Below are 13,683 nucleotides of genomic sequence, written 5' to 3' on the forward strand. Positions count from 1 at the left end.
GTCTCACCTAAAAAATCCACTGCGCAGGCTCGAAGGGTTAATGACCTTTCCCAAATCTTCGCTCGCGAAGACTGGCCATTATTAGTGGCTTGTCCAGACACTTGTGTCTTTTTGTGGTGCTCCACAAAAACCCCTGGATGGTTTTGCTTCGCTCCCTTGAATGGTTTTGCTCCTCTTGTTTTGCCCCATGGGCTTTGCCTTGGAGGGGTGGGGGACCTGATGCGTGGTGGGAACTGGACACAGCAGGGACTTGGACCCAGGTCTTCCTGCCTGGGAGATGACGCTTGTGAGCTGCTCCGGGTGCCTGGGGTTTCCAAGACATTCCTGGTGAGATTTCTGCTAAAACTGGCACATTCTGACACAACGTTTTGCCCTTGATGAACTGGGGGACAGATTCAACACGACTTTTTTTAGTAGCTCCACTCTACAGCACCTGTGCACTCTCCTTGCCATGCATGGTTTTGGCTGGGGCATCACTCAATGGATGATGGTGAGGAGCCTTCCCTGGAGGGGCAGTTGTGACCACGGGTCCCATCCACCACGAGGGGATCCGGGCTGCAGCTGTGCCTCCCTGCTCAGGCCCTACATTCCCTTCCCGCGGGCGTGGGAGCTCCGAGAGGCTGGTTGGAGAGGCTGGTTGGTGGGGTGAGCCGCTCGCTGCAAAGTTTGACCCAGGCACGGTGCCAGCCCAAAGGAAGGCTGACAAGTAATCAGGAATCAAAGGAGCCACCTGCACACCACGGGGAGCCGCTCACCGGGTGGCGAGCGAGCGGTGCCAGCGCTCATCGCCGAGCCTTGTTCTCCAGCCCCGCTTCCCAGGGAGGCAGCACGGGAGGGGGTTGCTCCCTCCCTGGCCTCACCCTGCCCGCAGTGGGGATTTGGAGAGGGAGGTGGGATCGTGGCTGTGTGGATATGCCAGGACACTGCTTCATGTGGGGAGAATCAAGGGGGAATGTTGGGAGTGATGGGGCTGGGCTGGAGCATCTTGGGGATGCTGATGCTGCAGCAGAGGAGAGGGGACAGCCTTGCTGAGCTGAGCCTGTCACCGTGTGAAATTCCCACTCCTTTGGCCGTGTGAACCCACAGGCTGCATCGCCAACAAACAGCCAGGGAGGAAAATAAGGTCTTTTAAAGAGCACTTTTTTATCCTCTGCGGGTTCATAAGAATGGCCCCAGCGAGGCGGGAGGGAGGGAGGGAGGCAGAGGGGTGGTGTGATATGCAGATGTCTGTGTCACTGCACACGCACCAGCTGCACTCCCGGGCTGGGCTCACCCAGCTCCCAGGCTGGCAGCTCAATTCCTACTTCAGGGGGCACATAGGATTTGTTTTGGAGAGAGAGATAGAAGGAGATGTGCGTGTGGCCGTGTGCGTGCGTGTAGTTACTTGGGTTTTACGTCTGAGGAAGACATGGAAATTAGTACTGTCCTCCAGCCCCGCAGCCCCACACTGCCCCACACCTGCCACCTGGAGAAGGATCTATCCCAGTATATTGAAGTTTTGGTTCCTTATTAGGGACATTACAGGATAGGCCTTGATAGGGTCTCTTTTGAACAGCTGGCAAGGGAAATTCGCTCCTGTCTTTCTTCCAGGGGTCCACTGGTGGACTGGGAGCAGCCCCTGCCCTCTCCCTGCTGTGCTGACTGGAAGGGAAGGGAAAGCCAGTCTCCAAAGCATGAGCGAAGTGCTGGGAAAGGAAACTCACTTTTGCAAAGCTGGGCCAAAAATGAAGGATTTTTATAGCATACAAATGTTACCTACAGCTATTTATACACCCTCCTCAAAGGCTATTTATACCCTCTCCCTGCTTTTGTGCTGCTGGCTGGAGAATATCCTTATATTAGATGTTTTCAGCAGCGTGGGATGTTCTTCAGCCGTTGCCCGACTGCAGGGCCATATGTTTCCAACACTGTTCCTGGAAGAAGAGGGCAATTCATGGACTGCAACCACTGCCACAGCTGTGAAAGCTGGGTTTGCGTCGTGGATGCCAGTCCGAGTTGCTGCAGTTATGGGGAGAGGGAGATGAACATGCCTGACCACAGTGGTGTTAATGAAAGCAATCAGTTCCTACAGCTGGAGGAGGTGGCTCGTTGCATCAAGGGTCAGGAGTAAGTTTTCCCCCATTTCCCACATTGTGCAGTCGATCAGGAGCAGTGTAAGGTTATTTTATTGTTTCCAGGAGCACCGGACCCAGGCTCCCTGCGGGAGGTCGCATGCTTGGCTTGCTGCATCATTGATCCAGCCTGCCAGAGAAATTCTTTATTCCTCTTAAATGTGGACTTGCACTTAAAAAGCAAACAATCCTTTAACATTTCTGAGGCTGAAAGCAGCAGAACGAGTGGCTTTTGTCATCAGGGATGCTGTCTTTTCTGATCGCTCTGGGAATCCAAGGGAATGTGCTACCCAACAAAGAGCAATTTTGTTAAAAAAACGGGGAAAAGAGAAGGGATTGGAGCTTCCTGTGCTCTTGATAATTGGGGCTGTCTCCTCTGCAGCTACATGGCACATTGTGACTGGGTTTGGAAGCTGAATGGTTTTCAGGTTTCCCTGATTCACACCATGAAGTTTGCAGTTCGGTCTATACTGGCCAGCACTGGTGTGCTGAGTTTGGCAGCCACCTCTGTTGCAGTCGTGGATATTTGCTTATGGCAGATCAATAAAAATAACTGCACTGTCTTTGGAAAAACATTGTGTCCCATTAAAACACCGGCATCGCATCCAAGATTGGTTTTGGTTTTAGAAATGCTGATGTAATGGCTTTTTGCAGGAGGCTGTTCCCGGAGGAACCTCTGGGAGCAGAGCCTGGTTTACCTCGACCTCCTGCTTTTGAATTTTGCATTCCTGCAGCTGAGGTTACCTCTGTCAGTGCCCTGTATTTCCAAGGTGTTTTGATGATGCTATGTGGGACATGGTGGGTTGTCCCTCTGCCTCGTGACCACTGCAGGGCTGTGGTGTGGAGGGAGAGGTGCTCCCGGTGGCTCCTGAGCTTTTCCAGCGCTGATGGGGCCAGGACACCTTTGATGCTGCTTTTTGAATAGCATGAAATTGGGTGATAAATAACACTTCCTTCAGGTTGGTGCTTGTTTTTCCCTATCCCAAGCTGAACTTTTCTAAGGTTACCTGCAAGTTCTCTGTGCCTGGGCTCTTATTCCCCGTCCCTGCAAGTGCTGTCGCCATCAGATGGGGAGATGTGGGCACATGGTCAGTGTTTGTAAATCCTCTGCTTCTCCCTTCCCCTCACTGCTGTTCTTGTCCCTTTTTCCACGACTACAACCAGAAGACGACTTTTTATCATTATTTTGTGGGGAAAGAGCCTCCTGACTCCTCCTGAACCTGTGAATGGATTTCTCAACCTCCAGCCATCCGAGGTGTAAATGAGATGGGAGTGGGGGCTTCGCACGAATCCCACCTTCCTGCCGGCAGCCCGCTCCCTGCCTGCTTCATTTGACATTTTTCTGCCCTAACAGGGATTATTTTTTGATAGATCCCCCCCAAATTTGCTAATTCTTACCACCACTAAGCCAGCACTGCCGTTGGCATTGGGAGGTGCAGGCGTGGTGTGGCACGAGGGGCAGGGACCCCCAAATTCCGAACAGTCGTGATTGACTGTGCAGCTTGGGCAAAGTGCATTTGTTGCCTTGGAAACAAATAGCAGCAGTGAACAACTCAATGAAATTTATGGAATCAACTTCAATAAATCTTGATGATAAATGTGCAAAAACATACCCAATTTGATGAAGATCTACACTATGCAGATGTGAAGGATGGTAGTAAGTTATATAACAGCTTCAGTGACAATTTTGGGCTGCCATGGTCGTGTTCCTATAATATGGGCTTTTGTTGTTGTTTCTGAGGAAGCTGTCTGCTTCTTTTCATAGATATGGCATTTAATTTTAATTTCCAGGGTATCTTTAAGTTTAATTGGCATGCTGGATGATTACAGTGGGTTGTTTTGTCTTTTGCAGAGCCTGATTCATATCGAACTCAGGATAAAAATAAAATTGAGAGTGGTGGCAATCCAAGGGAGCCCAAAGTGCCATGTCGCCCACCTCCAAGAAGGGTGCAAAATTTCACAAATTAATTAAAGCAGTTATACAGGACATCTCCCTAATTCCTTGTATCAGCCTGTGTGTGTTACAGATGAGGACAGGTCAGTGATTTTATAGTTACAGTCGAGCTCTGCAGCGGATTTTATTCTCATGTGGGAAGGTCTCCGTATTTACCTGTGCATAGGAGTGGGGTGTGTTTATTGTGTCTCAGCCGGTGATATTTTCTAAAACTGGTATTTTTTGTTCCTGGTTTGACCTGTGAATCGATGAGGTTTCAGGAATATCAGTGGACTTGTCTAGAGACTGCATTATAAACCTTTAACACAGCCCTCAATGCAACTCAGTGTTTCTCCATTAGTTCCTTTGCCTCTTCTCCTTATAGGCTCTTATTTTCACAATTTTCTGCTAAGTCAGGAAGCACTGGTAATATTTATTTCTTCCTTTCATGGGACTTTGGGCCACAGGTTTGCACTTGCAGCTGTGGTGGAGGGGCTCATGGGGGCTGCCTGGGGCAGTGCTGCTCCCTCCCTCCCCTCCTGTGGTTTCTGCTTCATCCATCCTGTGCAAACCTGGGGGTCCTATGGCTGAGACTCAAACCCAAGCCTGGCCTGGTGGGCAGGGGTGTTGCAGAATCACAGAATGGTTTGGGCTGGAAGGGACCTTAAAGCTCATCTTGTTCCACCTCCCTCCTGTGGGCAGGGACACCTTCCACTAGCCCAGGTTGCTCCAAGCCCTGTCCAACCTGGCCTTCGGCACTTCCAGAGATCCAGGGGCAGCCACAGCTTCTCTGGGCGACCTGTGCCAGGACCTCCCCACCTCACAGGGAGGAATTCCTCTCCAGTATCCCATCTAACCCTGCCCTGTGTCAGTGGGAAGCCATTCCCCTTTGTCCAAAGTACCTCTCTTGGAGCCCCCTTAGGTACCAGAAGGGTCTCTAAGGAGGAATTGCCTTCCAGTATCTTAGGCCGGTTTCTCTGCAGAGGCACCTTTTGTCCCGCACTCTGTCTAGAAGGTACTTTGGTTTTGATGAATATTGGAGGTCTGTAAGACGGACTGGTCATGTTTTAACCTTGTCCCTCCCTTTTCCTCCTCTTACAATCCTTTCGTCTTCTTAGCTTACTCCTGGAATGACATGTTTCTGAACATAAAGCCCTTGGACTATGGGTGAGTGAAAATTCCCAGCTGTAGGGCAGGATCCTGCTCCTGCCTCGGCACCTGGTTTGCTGCCGTTGTTTCACCTGCACCAGTTTGCCTTGTTGTGTGGATCTGCACAGATCTGAGCCAAGCCCTCGAGTTGCTCAGTATCTTCCAGCCCACAAAGTCAGCACTTCCCCGTGTCAGCCCTGCTGTGTTGTAGGGAAATCCCGAGGGATGTTGAGTATCTCGCCTGCAAATCACCCCAGGTCTGCTCCGGTACCGGAGTTTGGAATGTGGCTCCTCAGAACCTGGTGCTTGCCCAGAGCTCTTCACTATAGATTTTAATTTATTTAATGCTGGGTGTCTTCCTAACCTTGGCTGGGATCAAAATCCGAGTTTCCCTTAGATCCAGGTGAGGAGGGCTGGAAACATGAAGGACTTCTCCAGAAACCCCAGGCACATGGGATGGTTTCCGAGCTCCGCTCTGGTGTTTACAGAGCACCAGAGCACATACAACTGTGTAAGACAGCTTGAACTCCATTAGGAGCTAAATTTAGTGACTCACTAACTCCTTTTTGATATGTTTTTATAATTTCATTGTATTATGACACTTGGTTTTAAATTTGCATGAGTAAATGAGCCTCTCACTAAGTCAGGTAAAAAGATTTTTCACTTATCTACCATGAAATAAGACATGAAAAAAATAGTGAGAGTTGAAAGCAACGTATCCTTGACATATTTAGTTTACATTTTTTCCAACTGTGCTGACTGAACATTTCTAACCATTAATGATCCAATAAAGCTGTTTGTACCACTTTAACAGGCTAAATAATTTCACATTAGGAAGACATTTTGTAATTAATTTTGTATTTTGTGGGAGAACCCTATTTTTGGAAAATATAAATGTACATTTAATTGCACTCACAATCCAAATTGGAAGATGCAATGAGTGAAAACTGGCCTTTTATGGTTCCACCTCTAAATAGTAAAGTCCATTCAGGCAATTAACAGTAGTGAACAAGTTTAACTGGGGTTTCCATGACTTGTTCAATAAGTTTCCTGCAGGATTGCTTAAAAATATTCCCTGGGCAGTGAAGCTCCTCCGTTTGATGGAAGATCAGACCTCACACCTTCATCCCTGCCATCACAGAGGTTCCACCAGCTTCTGATTCACTAACGTGGATTTATGGTCTGGTTTTTAAAGTGTATCTGAACTTTTATTTAGGATAACCTTGACAAGACCTGAGCAATATTGGGGTCTGCACTTTAAAAGTATTTTTCCCCTCTCATTTCCAGTCCAAGAAGAGGCCACCCAAGGTCCTGCTGCTGATGGGATTTGGGGAATGGATCTGAGGAGCCTCCCTTTGTTTTGGACAGGTGATGAGCAGCAAGGAGATGGCACCAATGCTCCTTCAGTCCTCACCTGGGCTCTGGTGGCGAGCTCATGTGGAGGTGAAAGTTCCGCTGTTAATTATCCAGCTTTTTGACTCTCCTCATCTCTCTGGACATCACTGGCTTTAATTTTTTTTGTGTTATTGATATTTTTTCTTTTTTTCCCCCTGTTTCATTAATAGTGACAGATGCTTTTAATTAAAAAGACAAGACAAAACAAAATCCTGAGTAAAACAAAAAGAGAATATTCTAATTTGGCGTGACATTATGAGGCAGGATGGCTCCTGGCATGCAAGGTACGGAAAAGGTCATCTTCCACAGCTCCAGCCTTTTGCAACAGTGGAATTAAGTTCAAACTCAGCCTGGTTTTGAAGTCTTAAGTCTCTCCAGGGATTCCTTTCATAACATCTTCGAACTGGATAACACTACAGTAAATGAAATACACTGCACTGGATTAAAGGGTTATTTCCCCTGTGTGTCGAGCTGACACAGAATCCCAACCCTCAGGTTGCCTCTGAGTTGTCTCTATCTGCTGATACCCTCTCTGCTTTACATAACAGCTCTCGGAGTTTTTGCAGGGAAAGTTTTGCCATTATTTATTCGGCTTCGGCGCTCGGCGTACGCGCAACAATTTTATGCAGCAAGGAACCAAAATAAAGCAACTAAACAGGAAGAAATTTAATGGGCTTCAAAATGTGAGGGAAGCAATGCAGGGAAGAGTGGAGCTGCCTCTTCAGGTCTATTATGCTGCTCTATAATTTATACCAAAATACAAACTATCGCTCTCTCTCTGCATTGCCACTCACATGTTCAGCAGCACAGAGCTTGCAGTAACAACGGGGATGATCTGTGCTACTGTGCTCTTATCTGACTGTACCAACAGCTAAAATTTGTTAGGGATCATTTGCAATGTGTTTTGTTGTAGAACAAATGTTCATTTTGACTTTGAACTTGGTGCCTGCTGCAGCTCGTGCAGATTGCGTCGAGTGCCGGGTATCAAACCGCTGCCACCTGCACCGTGCCAGGGACCACTGTGGCTGGGCTCCAGAGCACGTCCTGCCTCTCCACACTGGGAAAGATGAGTGGCTTTAAATATCAGAGCATTGGCTCCTCCAGCTCCGTTGTGCCATGGCCAGTGCCCCGGGACAGGGTGGCCTCTTGGTCCTGGGGAAGGGGTTGTCTCCAAGCTTGGGATGGCAAATCCCAGTGGGTGTTTATTGAACCCACTCTGGAACTGAAGAAATTGTCTTGGTCCTTTGTTTCCCCCCACCAAAACACCGATTAAAGACCACTCTGAAAGCACGGGAAGCCTGTGAAACACAAACTCTGTGATAAATTTTTTTGACAGTAAAAAAGAAGAAAACTATTTCTTCTCCCTTCTTGTCTCCTCCCGTTTTCGTTTATCCAAGGTGGTCCAGGGCTGGCTGGATCAGATGGAAAACTGAAGTTGTCTTATAAAGTGTTTATACAAGATAAAGTGCATCCTTTGCATTCTTGATACATTTGGGTTTGGTAGAAGCAGGGCACTGTGTCCGTGTGTCCCTCTGGGTTCTGTTCTCTGTGCTGAATCTCTTCTGCCTCTGTGGCTCAATATCCTCCCGCACCGTGTTTTTCTCTGGACGTGCTTGTGGATACTGCTGGAACAACCACTGCTCCTCTTAACCAACCCCAAACCCCTCTCCTGAGAGCTCATGGGATGGGTGGGGGCTGCTGCTCTTCACGAGAGTGGGGAGGTGCCTTCTTTCCTCTCCCTGGTCGTGCTTCTGCTCCACAAGTTGCAAACATTGTTTGTCTCCGTTAGCTTTTGGGATGAGGTGCTGAGATCTGCACACCGACCTGTGGCTCTGTGGGAGGTGTTCACCAGGATTTGTCTGTGCTGACGGGTTTCTGCTGGCGAGCTCCTCGAGGACGTGTCCCTGTGGGCATCGGGTTCCTGACTTTCCAAGTGTTATTCACATATAAACCCCCACACACATTAAAAACCTGTGGGGAATGATACTTTGGGGTTTCTGCTGTCCACGAGTAATTAAAATCAGTGACATTTTTAGATTTACCTCTAACTGAACAACATGGGAGGAGGAGCAGGGGCAGGGAGTTGCATGTGCTGCTTTTCTGGGTGGCTGGAGGTCCCCGCGCTGTGGCCTCCAAAAGGGTCTGTGTCTATCCAGCTGGAAAAGCTGGGACATACTGAAAATATGCTCTGGACTTTAGCACTGCCTCCAGATTATTTCTTCAAGTATTTAAAAATATATTTTATAGCCCTAAAATAAATGTTAATGAGTCTGTGTTTCTTAGGGCTAACAATAGTATTTCTATTTCAATCCAGCAGCCTGGCAGGTTGTTTGGTGATGGAGGGGCTGGATGTGGAGACCTGGCTGTTTCTTTATGACTTGGTCCTAGATGTCTTGAGCAGTTTTATTCTCTTGTGCTTTACTTGCCCTGTTCTGCTAAATAGCAGTGAAAAGCTTCCTTGCTTTGTTAAAGTGCTTGGGATTTATCAAAGGCCTCTGGGCAAGTGTTAAATGCTGATCTGGGTATAAAAAGTGTTATTTAGTGTTATGTTTTTACCTCTTCAATGTTAGCATGTATTTTTACATACTCCTTGAGGTGACCTTTGTGATTTTCCAACCAAAGAGACAGTCTCCTTGACTCAAGGATTTATTTTTTTCCACTACCTGGCATGGCATCTCTGAAGTAATTTTGTAAACATGCTTTTCAGGCGTGTTTTTGGTGTTTGGGCTGGGGCTCACAGTGCTGGAGGTGCCAGTTGCATCCAGAGGATGGGAGAGTTGCCATGAGAAAAATAATAGCATGGAAGTCAGTTCCTCTCATTCCTCATCTTGGTTCTTTTTCTCAGTTACGATGAAATGATATTTAAGGATCCCAGGCTGCCAAGTAAGATGGACAGGGATTTGGGGAGGCACCCCAAGAGTTTGCATGGGAGCAGGGCATGAGGTGTAGGAGGAAATGGGATGGCAGGAATTCAGCCTTGGCATGGAGTCAAAGGCAGCAGCCCTGCTCCGAGCAGCTGCGTAGCCAGGGCTGCAGGAGGCCAAATGGTTTGTTTGTCTGTTTACATGGATGTGTGGGGCTGTGGAGGGGAAAACCACTTAGCAGAAATTCTGCTATTAAAGCAGATGGTGGGAGATTAATCTGGTTTTTAGGGGGGTGCTTCCTCGTACAGTGACCAAATTATTAATCCCTTCCTGTTCTAGGAGCCCTTCCATCATTCCAGGGGATGGGGGAATTGTGTCTTCTGAAACTCGGCTCCTTCCCTGCTTTCTCACAAGCCAATGTGGTATTTTGGGAAGCAGAAGAGCATTTGTCGGGGTTGTTGCTGCAGTTTCTCTGCCCGTGGTGCTTCCACGCTGCTCAAGCCCTTTCCAGTGCTCCCAGGGCAGTTCCATGGGCTCCTGCAAACCGGCAGCAGCCCCTTTGCTGCTGCTCAAATGCTGGTTGTTATCCTAGATTTCCTTTTTCTCCTTCCATTTCAGAAATTGCTCTTTTTTTCCCCCCTGCCGTATCACTGACAGCCACATTCTCCTTGACAGTTGTGATATTTGTATGTGTGCGTAAAAACAGTAGGAAGCATTTATGTAGGTGTCACTAATTTAATTTAATATAATCTGATCTGTATGTATAGAGAGGACTGTTCTGACTGAAATGCTTCTCTTTATTTTGCAGTCTTCATCGTCATCAAATACAACTCCTTTCATTCTCCTCTTCCATTCACCTACCCAAAGACCAAATCTGGAAATAGTAACCAAAAGAGAAGCCCACGTCACACACAGAGCAGGGAAAGGTTGAAATAATTGAAGGGTAAGTAATTTTTTTCACCTTTATTTTGTGTGTAAAACCACAATAGTAAGTGCAGGACTGTGTAAAGAAGCTGTTAAGCACATGCACAGCTGCTTTGTGTGCAAAGTGGAAAAAATGACTGAAATGCTGATTTGGTGGTGAAAGAAAGGTATTGCAGGTGAGAAGGTGCCCAGAAGGGCAGCGTGCCGGCGGTTTGGAATGTTGGTACTGCCAGTTTGGAGTGTTGGTACTGATTCTTCTCAGCCTGGATCCATCTCTGCTCCTGCCTGGGTGGGAGCAGTGGCTCTGCACAGGGTGGGGGCTTGGCATGGCTTTGGCTGGTCTGAAGGAGCTTCCCAGCTGAGCAGGAGCTGGGAGATCGGAGTCTCCTGCTGCTGAAGAGCTCTCGTGTCATTTCCTTCTCTCTCTCCCGCTTCAAACCTCTCCCAGCTGGGCTGGGGATCCGTGTGCACGGGGCAGGATGTTTTGCCTTCTGCTGGTTTCTGCAGTCCCTTGGTTCTGGGGGCTCCATGAGCTTTTCCTGGAGAGCAACCCGGCGGTGCCTGTGCCGGGATTTTCTGAAGGAAGGCGTTGATGGGGCCTGGAGGAGGGACAAACCCGCCCGGCAGAGCGGGGAGGGCCTTTCAGTACAAATGTTTCTCTTAAGGCTTTTCTTTTGCTGCGAGGGTGACGAATAAAATAGGAGGAGACAGAAAATCGGCTTTTGTGAAATTCAGAACCCTGGCTGAAGCATTAGTAAGCTCCAAATGTTAGGGAATGCGTTTCCCTACCCCATTCCCAGTTCTGTGCTTGCATATATTGCATTTCCACACGTGTTCTTGTGTAGATGGACAGGAAATGCCTTCACTTACATGCGAGATCTTCTTTTTAAACATCTGGATTTTCTGGTTTATTGCTGCTGTGGGGGTTTTTTCTTACCCCTGCAGTGTTAGTTCATGCAAAATTCATATCTGGGAAGGGCATCTTAAATCCCTGCTTCTGAGTCAAAAAGGGAAAGTATGGAAGTGAAAAGAGAGATTGTATCATTTAAGAAATATGATTCATGAATTAATCCTCGTCTGCTCCACCATCTGTGGTGTGTGTTTCAATACAAAAATCCTTGGTTATATCTCTTTAAAAAGCTTTTTTCTTGCTGACTGCCTGAGTTTGCTGCAGCACTAATGGGGAATTAGCTTCTTTTGGAGGAGAGAGTGGAGATTTTTATTCACAGCCTGGACAGGTTGCCCCAACCTGTGTCCAAGCTGTAGGTCGTTGAGGGGGATGCAGAGCTCTGTTTTTTGGGGCTGCCAGCTCTCTGTGTAATGCCATGAGCTTGACATGCAGGGAGAGCCTGTGCATGGCTGCTTTGTGCTGTGGAAGCGTGGATGGATCTCCCACCAGGATGGAGGGGATGGAGCAAGATACGGGCAGTGATGGCAGGAGGTGCAGGCAGCCATTAGATCCTTCTGCAAAAACAAGTGGCTGTTTCTAAAAATGGGCTGGGAGTGTATTTTGTACTTGATGCTCCAGGAAATAAAGGATTGAGGTAGTCCCTATCCTCTACTTCCTAGTGATGTTAATGTAATCTCTCTGTAGATATGAAGAAGGGTTGCCCATCATTGCCCCAAAGAGAAGCTGTCACACTTTGTGCCTCCATGAGAAATGGGGAATGAAAGGGCACTGGAGTTTTTGGGGGTGACTTGAGAAGAATCTTCTTTTTCTGATTTGGTCTTTTGAATTGTTTTCCAGCTTTTTGCAGGGAACAACTTTCCTTTTTAAATATATTTCTCAGGTTCCTGTTCCTGAAGCAATGCACCTGGATTGCTGCTGGGGTCAGACCCGAGATGTGTGAGCCCTTTTCCTCCTTCCTGGAGAGTCCCCAAGCAGGTCCATTTCCTGGCCTGGGGCACTTGCTGTCTATCACTTTTCTCCCATGCCTCGGGTGAGATGCTGGTAAAAGCCTGAGTGTTTTCCTCGTTGTTCTGGAGGAGGATCCGAGGGGCTGGAGATGGAGAGTGGCTGGATGGCCCCAGCCCCTGGCACAGCTCACGGTGGCCTCAGCCTGTGGCATGGTGATGCACCCGTGTGGCCACGGCCCCTTCTGTGCCAGTGGCCCCGCTGTGAGCACAGCCCTGGAGAGCTCCCAGGCTCCGATAACGCTGATGGATGGAGGTTATCCAGGAGCTCAGTACCACGCTGAAATATTGCGGGTTTATTGCCGTTCCATTCATCCTGCTTTCACGCCTTTCTGCCTCCCTGACTCATTGCCACGCGGCCTCTGCCTGCAGCTCCTGTTTGCTGGGGGAACACCCACTGGACAGGATGGGAGTGTGGCAAAGCTCTGGTGCTTCTTTTTTTAATCGAGCATCTAAAGCCAGGACGGGAAAGTCTTTTGTTGGAAGCAGGAATAAAGTGTTTACATGAAGGAGGATGTGGGGGATGCTCTGCCCCACAGCCAGGTGCTGAGCTCTCTTAGGCTTTGCATGGTCCCTAAGGAACGTTTTCCTATTCCTCTCTGTTATCACAAATCCCTTTCTGCCCACTCACTGGGAAGTCCTTGGACGTGCAGGCATGACATGAAAAGTAGACTCCAGTATCCCAAGACTACTGTAAGTAGCTGTGTCTTAAGGGAAAATGGTGTCAGCAACTGTTTAACCCAAATTGGAATTCGGCTGAATTACATCCCTACCCCAGCAACAGGACCTGAGGGAATGGCTGGAGCTGTGCCAGGGCAGGCTCAGGTTGGATCTCAGGAAAAGGTTCTTCCCCCAGATGCTGGTTGGGCACTGACCAGGCTCCCCAGGGCAGTGAGCACAGCACCAAGGCTGCCAGAGCTCCAGGAGGGTTTGGACAATGCTCTGAGGGACAGAGAGGGATTGTTGGGGTGTCTGGGCAAGGCCAGGAGCGGGACTGGATGATCCTTGTGGGTCCCTTCCAGCTCAGGATGTTCTCTGATTCTCTGACATACTTCTGCATGGAAAATACTCACGGGAATGCAAACCAGGATGGGCACCCAGCTTTCTGTCCACCTCACCCACGCAGACACACCTCGTCTTCCACAGCTTTCACCAGGAACTCTGGCTCGTTTGTATGCCTTTACATTATTTTGCAATTTTGTTTATTACTTAATTGCTTCAATCATGTATATTTTTAGTGAGAGTTTCTAGGCTTGTTTGCCATTTTTTATCTGCTCTGTGATACAGTCTGGGTTAGTCTGAGAAGTAGAGATTGTTTCCTGGGGCCTCTTCTGCAAACCTGCACCTCTTCAGGTGTGTGCTGGTCCTTTCTGTGCCAATTGACAGCAGTAAT

At 48.4% G+C, this 13,683-nt stretch overlaps 1 protein-coding gene across 2 annotated transcripts in view; it reads left to right on the top strand.

Annotated features, from left to right (window-relative positions):
* KIAA2022 (KIAA2022 ortholog) overlaps positions 1 to 13,683 on the top strand; it is a 168,137-nt gene that overhangs the window by 105,543 nt on the left and 48,911 nt on the right. For both annotated transcript variants that reach the window (XM_017819143.1, XM_017819150.1), the window contains exon 2: positions 10,261 to 10,395. The gene's annotated coding sequence lies outside the window, so the exon portion shown is untranslated. The remainder of the gene's footprint in view (positions 1 to 10,260; positions 10,396 to 13,683) is intronic.

The sequence above is a fragment of the Lepidothrix coronata genome, unplaced genomic scaffold (genome assembly GCF_001604755.1).
Source record: "Lepidothrix coronata isolate B3197 unplaced genomic scaffold, Lepidothrix_coronata-1.0 Scaffold2, whole genome shotgun sequence".
NCBI classification, from domain to species: Eukaryota; Metazoa; Chordata; class Aves; order Passeriformes; family Pipridae; genus Lepidothrix; species Lepidothrix coronata.